This window comes from Gossypium hirsutum, chromosome D01 (assembly GCF_007990345.1).
Source record: "Gossypium hirsutum isolate 1008001.06 chromosome D01, Gossypium_hirsutum_v2.1, whole genome shotgun sequence".
In the NCBI taxonomy this organism is placed as follows: Eukaryota; Viridiplantae; Streptophyta; class Magnoliopsida; order Malvales; family Malvaceae; genus Gossypium; species Gossypium hirsutum.
This window is the reverse complement of record NC_053437.1, coordinates 16,694,272-16,706,414: the sequence shown is the minus strand read 5'-3', so window position 1 is coordinate 16,706,414 and position 12,143 is coordinate 16,694,272.

The following is a 12,143-nucleotide window of genomic DNA, read 5'->3' as shown; positions in this document are numbered from 1 at the left end:
GTTTCGACAAATGGTATTTGAGCTTTGGTTCCCAACGCACCATTAGGATGTTGAAAGCAGTTGATGATTAGGAGTGAGCTAGAAAATTAATCATTTTGAAGGATATGTTGTCAGATGCAGAGGAACGTGTGGACAAACTTGAGGATTCCTTGGAAGATGTAAAGGATTACATAGAAGACTTGGAGGACTCCAGAGACTATGTGACCATGTCTCTCAAATCCACTGTGAAACGAGTTGTTAAATTCACACAGAGATAAGCTGATGGAGAGGAATGATGCTCTCAAGACTATGGTGATGGCTTTGAAGGAGGAAATAATAGCCACGAAAAAGGCTTTGAGCACAAGAATAGAGGAGCTTGAGGAAGAGCTTACCTTGTATGGAGCAACCATGGAGAATGGAGTATTGAGTGCAACACTTAATTGTGAAGATGTCTCGAAGCTGAAAGAGTTTGCAAGAAGTATTGAGCTTCCATATTTCTTACTGATATTGCGCTTTTATGGTGACAAGACAGGTCTATAGATAAAAGGCATTGTGAGATTGGGACTTGGGACAAGTTTCAAGGTGAGTTGAAGGGCAGTTTTATCCAGAATTTACCGAGGAGGAAGCTTGAGCAAAGTTATGATGGCTTACGCATTGAGGCACAGTGAGGGAGGATATTCAAGAGTTTAATGAAATCATGCTCCAAATTTCAAATGTGACTGAGAAATAGGCATTACTTGTCTTCATGAATGGATTAAAGCCATGGGTCAGACAGGAAGTGGAATGAGGACATGTCCAAGAGTTGTCGAAAGCCATGACGGTAGCGAAGTCTGGGGTCAAGCTTGGTCTAGGAAAAGACAAGCTTGAGTCTTCCAAGTCCGAGGGTATGTGAAAGGAATCACGAGGAAGATCATAGTAGTGGCAACGGTAACGACAACGGCAACGATGGTGGTAATGAGAAAATACGAGTTGGGAAGAAGAAACCCAAAAAAAAAGAGGGGTAAGTTAAGATGTTTTCTTTGCAACGGTCCACATTTGTTGAAGAAATGTCTAAAGAAATTTGCGCTTTCTAAGAAGGACAAGCTAGAAGGTAAGGCCGTGAGACTTTGTTCAAATGCAATGGGTGTCGAAGCCAAGAAGGGAAAAAGTGAGAAGAAGCTAGTGGACTGCTTCTTGTGTCATGGTTTGCATGCGAAAATGTCTGAGGAAGTCTGCTATTGAAGGGGACGATGCGTCAGACAATGAGCCTAAGAAGTTTGGTTTAAGCAACAGAAAATTCGAATCCAATAGGGCAAAGAGGAGTAAGAAGAAACGAGTAAAATGCTTCTTGTGCTGTGGTTCGCATAAGTTGCGGAACTGCCCAAAGCAAATAGTGGTCAAAGAAAAGACAACATAGGAGTTTCTGGAGTTATCGAAGGGGCTTCCACCCAAGGAAAAGGTGAGTTTGTCATCAGACTTAAGGGAAAAAGTGGCGATGAAAATAATGAAGCTAAGACCAATAAGGCTCAATTCGAGTAAAGCAACAAAGTTGGCTGAGTTGTTGGCGAGGCTTCCATCTATGGAAGAGGTGAGTTTGGCATCGGACTTAGAGGAAGAAGTAGCGATACAAACTTTGAAGCTAAGATCAATGAGGCTCACTTTCGTTTGTTGGAAAAACAGGTTTGGAAAACGCAGCAAAAAACAAATTTAGGGAAAAACCAGAATTTTAAAAATTTTCCAAAACAAGATATTGGTTGTGATATCTAAATTAATAAACACTTAATCAAAATTGTACCTTTTCGATTCGTCTATGATGAACGCTTTGACCGAGTAGTCTTCTCCGCTATCTTCAATCTCACGTCTACAGAGAGTGGGCTAGCTTCAAATCATAAAATTTTTCACATAAATTACCAGTGAGGTAATTTTGCAATTTTTCTAAACTTTTGAGTTAAGTTGTAAATAAAAAAATATCTCTAGAAATTTTCTAGAATAATCTCTTCAGAGAATTTTCTCTTTACAACTTTCTCTTGAATTCAAGTGTGTGTAAATAATGACCCAAGACTCTCTTCATATAGAAGGAGTTGAGAGAGTTCAACTATGATTAAACTTAATCACTTTAATATTAAATTAATATAAATATTAGATTAAATTTAATATTAAATCTTTTTAAAATAATAGAATTAAAATTATCTTGTAGATAAACATTAAATTAAATTTAATATTAAGATAATAACTTTAATATTAAATTAATAAAATACTATTAAGATAAGTATTAAATAATTAAATATTAAACTATGAAAATAATATTATTTTTGGGAAAAAATAATCTAAAATCAAATTCTCTGGTAGAGTTCTAGTAGGAGTGTAACCCTTCCACTGCTCAACCACCGATGACCAACAGCCACCGGCACTGCCATGTCCGGTGATGCAGGTGCAATATCTTTATGACACCCCGAGCTGGTTTGGCTGCTGCCGGTTTAGTTTGGGTCAGTGATAACCCGACCGGTACTGTTAGCCACACATTGGACCATCGACCCGGTTTGACCAGTTTTTGGGTCTTGGTCTCGGTTTTGGACTCTCAGGCCCAATTTACGATATCATATCCAATTTTCAACTTCAATTACCCATTGGACCAATTGTCTGACTTGAAATTTAATTTCCAAAAATATCATATTAATATTATTTAATTTGATTAATTTAATTTTACTTGATCAAAATTAATTTTTCCAAAAATCACTTAGATTTTCCAAATTAATTTTTCAAGAAAATTCTTTAATCGAATTCTCTAATTGAATAATTCTCACGACTACTTAATTTAATTCCACATAGAATAAATTAACTCAATTAAATTATTCCCAACGTGGTAGAATTTTCTTCTAATTCAAATGCAGTCCGATTGAGCTTTTGTTGAGCTAGTGGAGGGACCAATCGGACATATACAATTAAGCTCTAGTGATTGTAATTATGTCCAGAAGCATTGTTCCGATAATTTGCAATTACTTAATTACGAAGTCAGTCCACAAGAAGTACTATAATTGAAAAGTCCTTATTTTACACTCTTTACGAAAGAAATTCATCTAACTGCTTTGTCCAATGACCTCGTCGTGTGTGTTACACTAATATGATATCTTTGATTCCTTTGAGTTAAATCCGTTCACTCAATACAATCCTATTTTATCTCATTGTCACCATTGTATCTTCTTAATTATTAATATAATCATTGTCAACAAATGACTGTGATAAATTACTCGTTTGAGAACGAGCAACCCATCGCCACGTTTCATATTTATAAATCCTCACAATGCCAATGAGAGGATATTGTTAACTCTTTAATTGATCTATGAATTCCATTGTTGCTAGTAGAAACATGCCATACACAAGTTATGCACCCAATATATAGACTATGGACTCAATCATCTTTAGAGCATAAGCCTTCACTGATATCAAAGCACATGAGCTGCATACGCATAGCCAATGACTAACTCAGGATTTAGGTAAATCATACCATGAACGTCACAAGTGAATTAATTCACAAACGGGATTCAGAATTAATTCATCTTGGGTCCAGTCCAATGTATCATTCCACCAATGAATACATCTATGTCTCTGCTCGTGGAGTCAACTACTCCGATAGCCAAAACTAGTCATCTCCCCAATTGGAATTGTAGACGACATAATAATCCTTCTCAGTATTTGAATCAAATGCTCACTTTGATTCTTGTAATAACCCATTTTGCCCGGGGCCCAAATTAAACCAAAAAAGTTAACAGTCCATTACAAATAAAATAACCCCAGCCCAAATTAAACCAAATCAAACCCCAAAGCAAAAATAAAATAAACCAAAAAATAAATAAATGAAACAGTCCAAATTACAATGGGCTCAAGTGACTCAAACACAATTTAACCCTAAGCCCAAACCTAATAGCCCACAAACAAAAAAATTTTAGCAGCAGCAAACCCTGACAAAGGCCTCCAGTGCCGCACGCCGCTTGCTCACGCCATCACCGCTGCCCTCCAATCGTCAGCCTCACACGTCTGCCGCAAGCCTCCTGACACTTGCAAACAGAGAGCCACACGCAACAACAGAAACAAAAAACAACAAACAAATAGCAAAACGACAAGAAAATAGTGATTAGAGAGTTTGTAATCAGGCTATAAAAGCCCTAATCTATGACTTATGTATTTTTATGCGCATCAGTTAATCAAACAAATAGAACAAAGATTTGAAAAGGTTGAAAAATCTGATTGTTTTTTTCTTTTTCTCTATTTTTCGTTTTCTTTTTATTTTTCTTATTTTATTTATTTATTCAATTCTTTTACAAATAAGTTTTAATAAATTATATAGGATAAAAAGGGAAAGAAATCGTACCTGAAACGCCCCTTGGCCGCGTCGTCGGAGGTCTCTCCGTCGCCGAAATCTGCCTCAAAGGGTGGGTGTAGGGGTCCCTTCTCTCGGCCTTTGAGCCAAGGAAGTTTGGCTTTTGGAGTGATTTGAAATGGAGGTAAAAAAATCGCCCATTGGGCAATGCCGGCCACCGGCCACCGGCCACGGTGGTGCTGTGGCGGTAGCCATGGCCGAAACCCTATGGCCGGAGGAGAGAGGGGAGAGTGCTGAGAGGGTTTGCTGGTTTTGTTTTTTAAAGAAAGGATAAAAATGAAATTTTTTAAAAAAATTGGGCCTTTATACACTCCTTAAACGGCGTCGTTTAGGGCTTGCCACCATAGCCCTAAAACGACGCCGTTTTGCCCTTGGATCCACGTGTCGACCCGACCCCCCCAAAGGATCCGCGTGTTTTCGTTTAGGGGGATATTTGCGCAAAGAGTCCCTCCCCCTTTGAGATTTGTTTCAATGCGATCTTTTCATTTTTTGATTTTGGTCGTTGGATTTTGCTCGCATTATAATTCGGTCCTTAGACCATGCGCAGGCACTGGTCCTATGAACGACGTCGTGCTGAGCCAAATAAAAAGGGTTATTTCCGTGGTTGGCCCCTCCGTGTTTTATGCAAGTTTCAATTCTGTTCTTTTATTTTTTAAATCTGCCTAGGTAATTTCATTGCTATTTCATTTTAACCCTTGTGAAACGGCACGCTTCAGGGGCTGGGGATAATTTTCTATTTAGCCCCTGCGTCTTTACCTGCATTTCATTTAGGCCCCAAGCCACCTTTTCTATTTATTCGCGATTTTGACTCCGAATTTCAGTCCATTTTCAATTAGGTCCCTAGCCTGTTTATTTATTTATTTATTTGTTTTTTAAAAAAAGACACAAAACAATTTTATTTAACATTCCATTTATTTATTTATTTTCAATTTTTGGTCAAAATTACATTAGTTTTATTTTTATTTATTTATTCATGATTTTTAATTTGGCTTGTTTATTTTATTTTTGTTATTATTATTGCAATTTTATTCCATCATTTACTTATTTGTTATTATCAAAATATTTTTCAAAATTTAGATTCATTAGTATTATATTTATTGTTATTGTTATATTGTTACTTGCGTTATTATTATTCATGCATATTGGCATTAAGATTCATTAGTATCGTTGCTATATGTATTTTATGATGCACGTTATGTCATGATCATTTCAATTAAATTGTAATATCGTTGTTAGCTATATGATCCGTCCAAAGATTTTAAACGATTTCTTTTAAAACATAATCAAATAAATTACGTGCATATTGATAGATATTTCATCGACTTTCACCCATTGTTTAGAAAGGGAAAAAGTTTTAAAATAATGTAATATTTCACGTTTTTGGGATTCGAGAAATGGTACCCTAACTTACTGGGTCTCAATTTTCTCGTTAAACCTAAATAGAAAATATTATTTTCAATTTCCAAACACGTAATATTTCAATGAAAATCAAAGGAAAACTCATTCTCAATGGTTCAAATGTCGCGTCCTAACTTATGGGATGTGACATATTGTTATCGCGGGACAAGTGGACCTTTGCTGCTTAACTCAAGCGTTTTTTTAATTAACATTAATTAAGAAGAGATCGTATCCTAACTTACTAGGTATGATCCCTTTTTTTTCAAGTTTTAAACGATCTTGGGAATTAAGAAAGGATCGTGTCCTAACTTACTGGGCATGATCCCCTTTTTAAATTCGAGATCGCTAAATATCTTTTAAATAAGTAAATTTTTGGCATTCATTCACGCATCGGGAATTCAAGACATTGAGTCCTAACTTACTGGATATAATTCTCTTTCTCGATTAACGTGAAATATGCATTCTTTTCCTAAAAATTTTCAACGTTTCAATAAAAGATCGCATTTTAAATCTCTTCAAAGTTTTTTTTAATTTTCGATACTAAGACATTAAGTAATCAACTAGGTACCAATTTTGGGCGTATCGAGGGTGCTAATCCTTCCTCGTGCGTAACCGACTCCGAATCCGTTTTTCTGAATTTCGTGGACCAAAATCGTTGCTTTAATAAAATCAAATCGTTTATTAAAAACAACCATTTTTTGAGGTGAGCCAATCACACCTCGTCAAAAAGGATTGGTGGTGACACCCATTTTCGTTTTCATTTTTAAAATCCAAGTCGACCCCGTTTTATCAAAAAATGGTGTCAACAATTCTTTTACGGGATTACAAATTCATTTAGATTATTTACTAAAGTAAGTCGTCTTTCTCGCAATGTAAACATTCTTTACAATGCCACTTATCTTCAGTTTGAACTTTAGATAATCAATGAGCTAATATTTGCTTGTCACAATTTTTCTATACATGTAAAATATAAAAGACATATATACAAAAGACATAGTAGTGAAATGTGAAATTAACTTTATTTATTTATTCATCGTTCAAATAAATAGATACATGTTTACTACAATATGGACAAATTTCCCAACACTATTGACACATCGGAAGAGCTACCACCTATGAGAGATATGGGTTGTACATCAAACTTTGGGAAAGTGGTGATGCAAGTTGGACAGTTGACCAGAGTGAATGCGAGAAAAATACATTCTGAACACTTTTATAGTGTTTTTCATTTTAACTTGTTGGCTTGGCAAAAACGTAAGGGTCCTTTCAAAGTTCTTAAGTAATGAGGCCGAGGAACGATGGACAATTCGGAGCCAAGTTGTGTGAATCAAGAGGATTCCGTTTGAAGTGAGTTAGGGTATAGGCAAGAGAGAGTTATGGCTTCTTGCTGATGAAATGTACCAACAAGTGGGACAGTTTGAGTTAAGAGGTAACGAAAGCCGAGGCAAAAGTTTTGACGAAAGGAAAAATCTAAGGCGTCGAGACAAGGCCAAGGCGAATCAAGTCAGTGCCATTTTGAAGGCGTAAGAGGGTGTTGCGAGAATGGGTGGAGGAGAATATCATGGGCCGCAGTTCAAAGCTCGTGACTATTGCACCAAATGCATCCCAAAGAGATCTATCAGTTAGATGGGGTTCATTTGATCCACGAGAGTTGGTCCGATTCAAAGAGCTGTTGGAGAAGCCTATCAGATTGAAGCCTGGGTGGCCCAATAATGAAGATATGGCAACATAGGCTACCTTGGTAAATAGGGAAACTAATATCAGAATATTGAGTGAAATCATATATTATAAGATTAGATTGTATTTGATTTGATTATGTAAATTGATTATGTAATCTTGTAAATCCCTAGATTTAAGGGATAAACTAATCTCGTCTGTTGATGCAACTTGATCTAGATCGTCGATTTTGGGAGAGCTCAACTGTAAATAGAGAGCATCCCCCTCACTTGTAACTCACTTCATTCTTTCATTGTTTCTTGTATTCTTTGAGAGAAAGTAATACAGTTGAGAAAATTTACTCAAACACCTCTTGTGCATAGTTTTTTGTGGCATTCTGTTCATTTGTGCTTTCTTTTAGTAGTGTTGCTTCCGCTATATAAATTGGTGTCTTGAACGTTGACTTAGGCGTGTTTGTATCGAAAGGATTGCCTAAGGCCACACGAAATGTGAGACGAAAGTTCTAACTCCATGAATCTTGTAAATGGTTCACCAAATTTTAGGTCTGGAAAAATATTTAGACAATTGAGGCTCAATTATGGTAATAATTTATTTGTTTTTTATATTTACAAAATATTTTTCACTAACTTTTGCAGACATTTGGAATGTAACCTACTATCAACACTTTATGTCCTTAAAGTGTGTTGCTAATTGCTATGTATAAATCTTTTCAAGATTTTCATTATAATTAAATTTTTTAGGCTTATATATTAATTTTCCACATGTCATATTATTATGCTACCAATTTGCAGAACTCTTCCAACAAATTGAATTTCCCTTTTACCTTTAGTGTATATATAATATTCGTATTGTAATCAATATAAATTAGGATTATTATATACATTAATTTTTGAATTTCACAATTTATAATTATTTAATATTTAAATTTTTTTTGAATCTAGTTGGTATTTAAACGGTAATAATTTTTTCATCTCAACTAATAAGATAATGTCATATGTATTAAAACAACCAATTAAATTACTACACGTGTATTCAATATATAAAACGGTTTTAATTATTTAATTCATCTTCTTTCACGTCTCCACTTTCGATTCTTCTTCTATAGTTTTCAATTAAAATCAATTTTTATTTTACAATAGCCAAAAAAACCAATATCCCAAAAATCCCAAATCTTAATCCCCAATTTCGTTTCTTCTTATCTTTTTAGTTTTGTTTCTTCTTCATACCAGAAGGAATCAACATTACATCTTGTTTTGAGGTTGAGAGGTGGAATCATTGAGCCTTCCTTAATGGCTTTGTCTCGTAAATCCAACCAATACAAAAGGATTGTGTTGTGCTTGTCTGCAAGTGAGAGCTGTAGGAAGAAGAAGTGTGGCCATAGCAATCAGTTGAGGTTCATGGGTCATTGACCGCCTATAAACACACTATATTTTATAGAATATATATAACATAAAAAATATAAGAATTAAGAACAGGGTGTTCACAAGTGCACTGGTCAAATTATAATATAATCTAGTACAATGAAATACTTGGAAGTATTATGAGGATCATACCTAAGGGAAGATGGAATAAATAATAAAAATATTTTTTACAATAATAAGTCTAAATAGTAATAACTAATTTCTATATTGCGATAAATCATAAAATAGGTTGAGAAATAAAAATAAATAAACAACGAAAAGAAATTAATAAAGAAAAATAAGCTAACAAAATATATCAATAAACCAATCAGGAAGATTAACTCGTTCCAAGATTAGTAACTAACTTCGAATTAGGGTTTTAGAGTGAATTAGTAATCGGTTAACTAATTATTACCTCTCTGGCTCTAATTAACTAATTGATCATTTGATACTCGCTTACCTCATTTTCTCAACTAGGATAAATTACAATGTACTCAGTTCGACTTATCTTCCGACCTCGTCTAGACTATGATAATTTATTAGGTTGTCAAGCCTAACAGTTTAAGAACACATAATTTATTCCAACTAATCCCTCTCAAGAAACCCCAAATCCTTCGTTAATCACGTCCTCATCCATTTGTTAATCTCCCCTAAGGGATTTTGCCACTCATGTTATTCATAATCTCAACTTCAATTGAATAAACCATGTGAAAAACACGATTGATTAGAGGAAGAAAAGATACTTGAATAATCATAGATTGAATATCAAATAGGGAATGGAGTAGTAAATCTCTTGATTGGAATGAAGAAATAAAACGAACGCAAAGGAAAATATAAACTGAACACTTTAATTAAATAAACAAACTCTTGAATCAAAACTGAATTAAGAAGAAAATAATAAAGTTATAAAAGGCTGAACAAGTTTGATTGTGTGGACGAAAATAACCCTAATGAACTTGGTAGCACGCTAGCCTTGTGTAACACCCCTTACCCGAGACCATTTTTGGAGTCGAGCTCGAGGCATTACTTTATTTAACTTATTAGTTCGGGGCATAAAAATTTGCTTTTAAAATTTATCTCACTATCTATGATAAAGCTGTCCACTCGCGCAGTAGTCACTAAATCATTTATAACTCGAGTTACGGAAATTGAAATTTAAATCCGTAAATTTTACCTAAAACTATACTCGTATATATTCTTACCATAAATTTTTCAGAATTTTTGGTTCAGCCAATTAGTACATTTTATTAGTTAAAATCTACCCTTTTTCACCACTTGACTGTCCTGACGTCTTGCCACTAAAAATAAGTTTTCTCATTTTAGGATTTTCATATGGTGTTCTCACTTATTTTTACGGAAAATAGACTCAATAAGGAATCTAGAAATATAAACTACAACTCATAAATATTTTTTTAACAATTTTTAGTGATTTTCTAAACTCAGAACAGGGGACTCCAAAAATAGTTCTGACCCTGTCTCATCAAAATTCAAATATCACAAAATATAAAATTCCTTTTGCTAAACCGTTATTTTTACGTGAAAATAGGCTCAACAAGATTTCATCCTATATATCATACACTCTCTAATTAATTTTATACTATCCTAAGTGATTTTTCAAAATCACATCACTGCTGCTGTTTGAAATCTGTTTCTTTGCAAATTATTACTCTTTCATGATTTCTATGCATAATTTATCACATAGACATGCATAACAACAAACACCTTCATACTTAACCATTTTGACAACCATTCATCTTTAGATATTTACACATAATTCTTTAGAAAAGTCATAATACAACATTCAAAATAAGTAAGTCCCTATACATGCCATAGTTCAAACATAGTTCATCATAAAATACCGAGTCGTTGTGGTTGATAGTGTGGACGATCTCCGACATCTTTAGGATCCTCGACTTTGATTAATAATGCTATATAAAAAGAAAATAAACAAAGTAAGCATAATACTTAGTAAGTTTACAAGTAAATAAATAGTAACATTTAACACAATTAATAATACTCAAGTGACATAATCTTTAATTTCCTCTTTACTTACTTCCTTACTCGTTCTCTTGCTTGTTTACTTAGATAACTCATAATTATGACTTACTTTTATCTTGATGAAACATTGATTTTCAATGGTAACATAATATACTATTAATTCTTATAACTCACTTGAACTTGTCATTTATGCTTTTAACTGAACTTTCATGAACATAAGTTATTTACTAGCCCGTTGAGCCACATTGGAACAATAAGGATACTTGTGTCTCTTTCTGATAATAACATGCCAAAGCCATGTCCCAGACATGTTCTTACATGGGATATTTCATGTACTGCCAATGCCATATCCTAGATATGGTCTTACATGGGAGTTCTCATATCGGTGCCCTTGCCATGTCCTAGACATGGTCTTACAGGGGACCTCTCATCTCGGTGCCAACGCCATGTCCCAGACATGGTCTTACATGGGACCTCTCGTCTCGGTGCCAATGCCATGTACCAGACATGGTCTTACATGGGACCTCTCATGATCTCAAGGATGCCAATGCCATGTCCCAGACATGGTCTTACATGGGATCTCATTCCCTTAATGTCATGACATTTGTATCCGATACATTCCCAATGTTTCAACGGGGCTTTTATCACTGATTCTCTGTCACCTCATACTTAAGTCAGCATTAGATATTTTAATGAAATAAATACATAATTGCTGAAAAATAGCAGCATTAATAATAATTATTAAAATATTACATTTATTTATTGTAAACTTACCTCGGTACCAAATATAGCCAAATCTACCACATAGTCTTCAATCTTATTCTTTCCTCGATCTAACCTCAAATTCCGTTCTTCTTGATCTATAATAGAAAATTTAACTTATTTAATACTCACATTCATTAAAACAGCCCTCGACTCTAACTTTTGAAAAATTACAATTTTGCCCCTAAACTTTTACATAATTACACTTTTGCCCCAAAGCTCGGAAATTAAACTTCATCTCTTATTCTTATGTTTTACAACATTATGAACATTTTTATCTTCTATGACAACATCAAATTCTCACTCTAACATCTACTTATGAACATTATGTATTTTACCGATTATGGAGTTTTACTCGTTTCCGCTTAAAATCGACTAGAAAAAGTTTTTTAACATCATTTCTAGTTTCATATTATACCTTAAAACATCAAAATAAACACTTTTCACCTATAAGTATTTTTCCAAATATAAACCCTAGGTTAAATTATTGTTAGAATAAGCTAAATTAAGCTACCGGGATCTCAAAAACGTAAAGAACATTAAAAACGGGACTTGGAATCACTTACTATGAG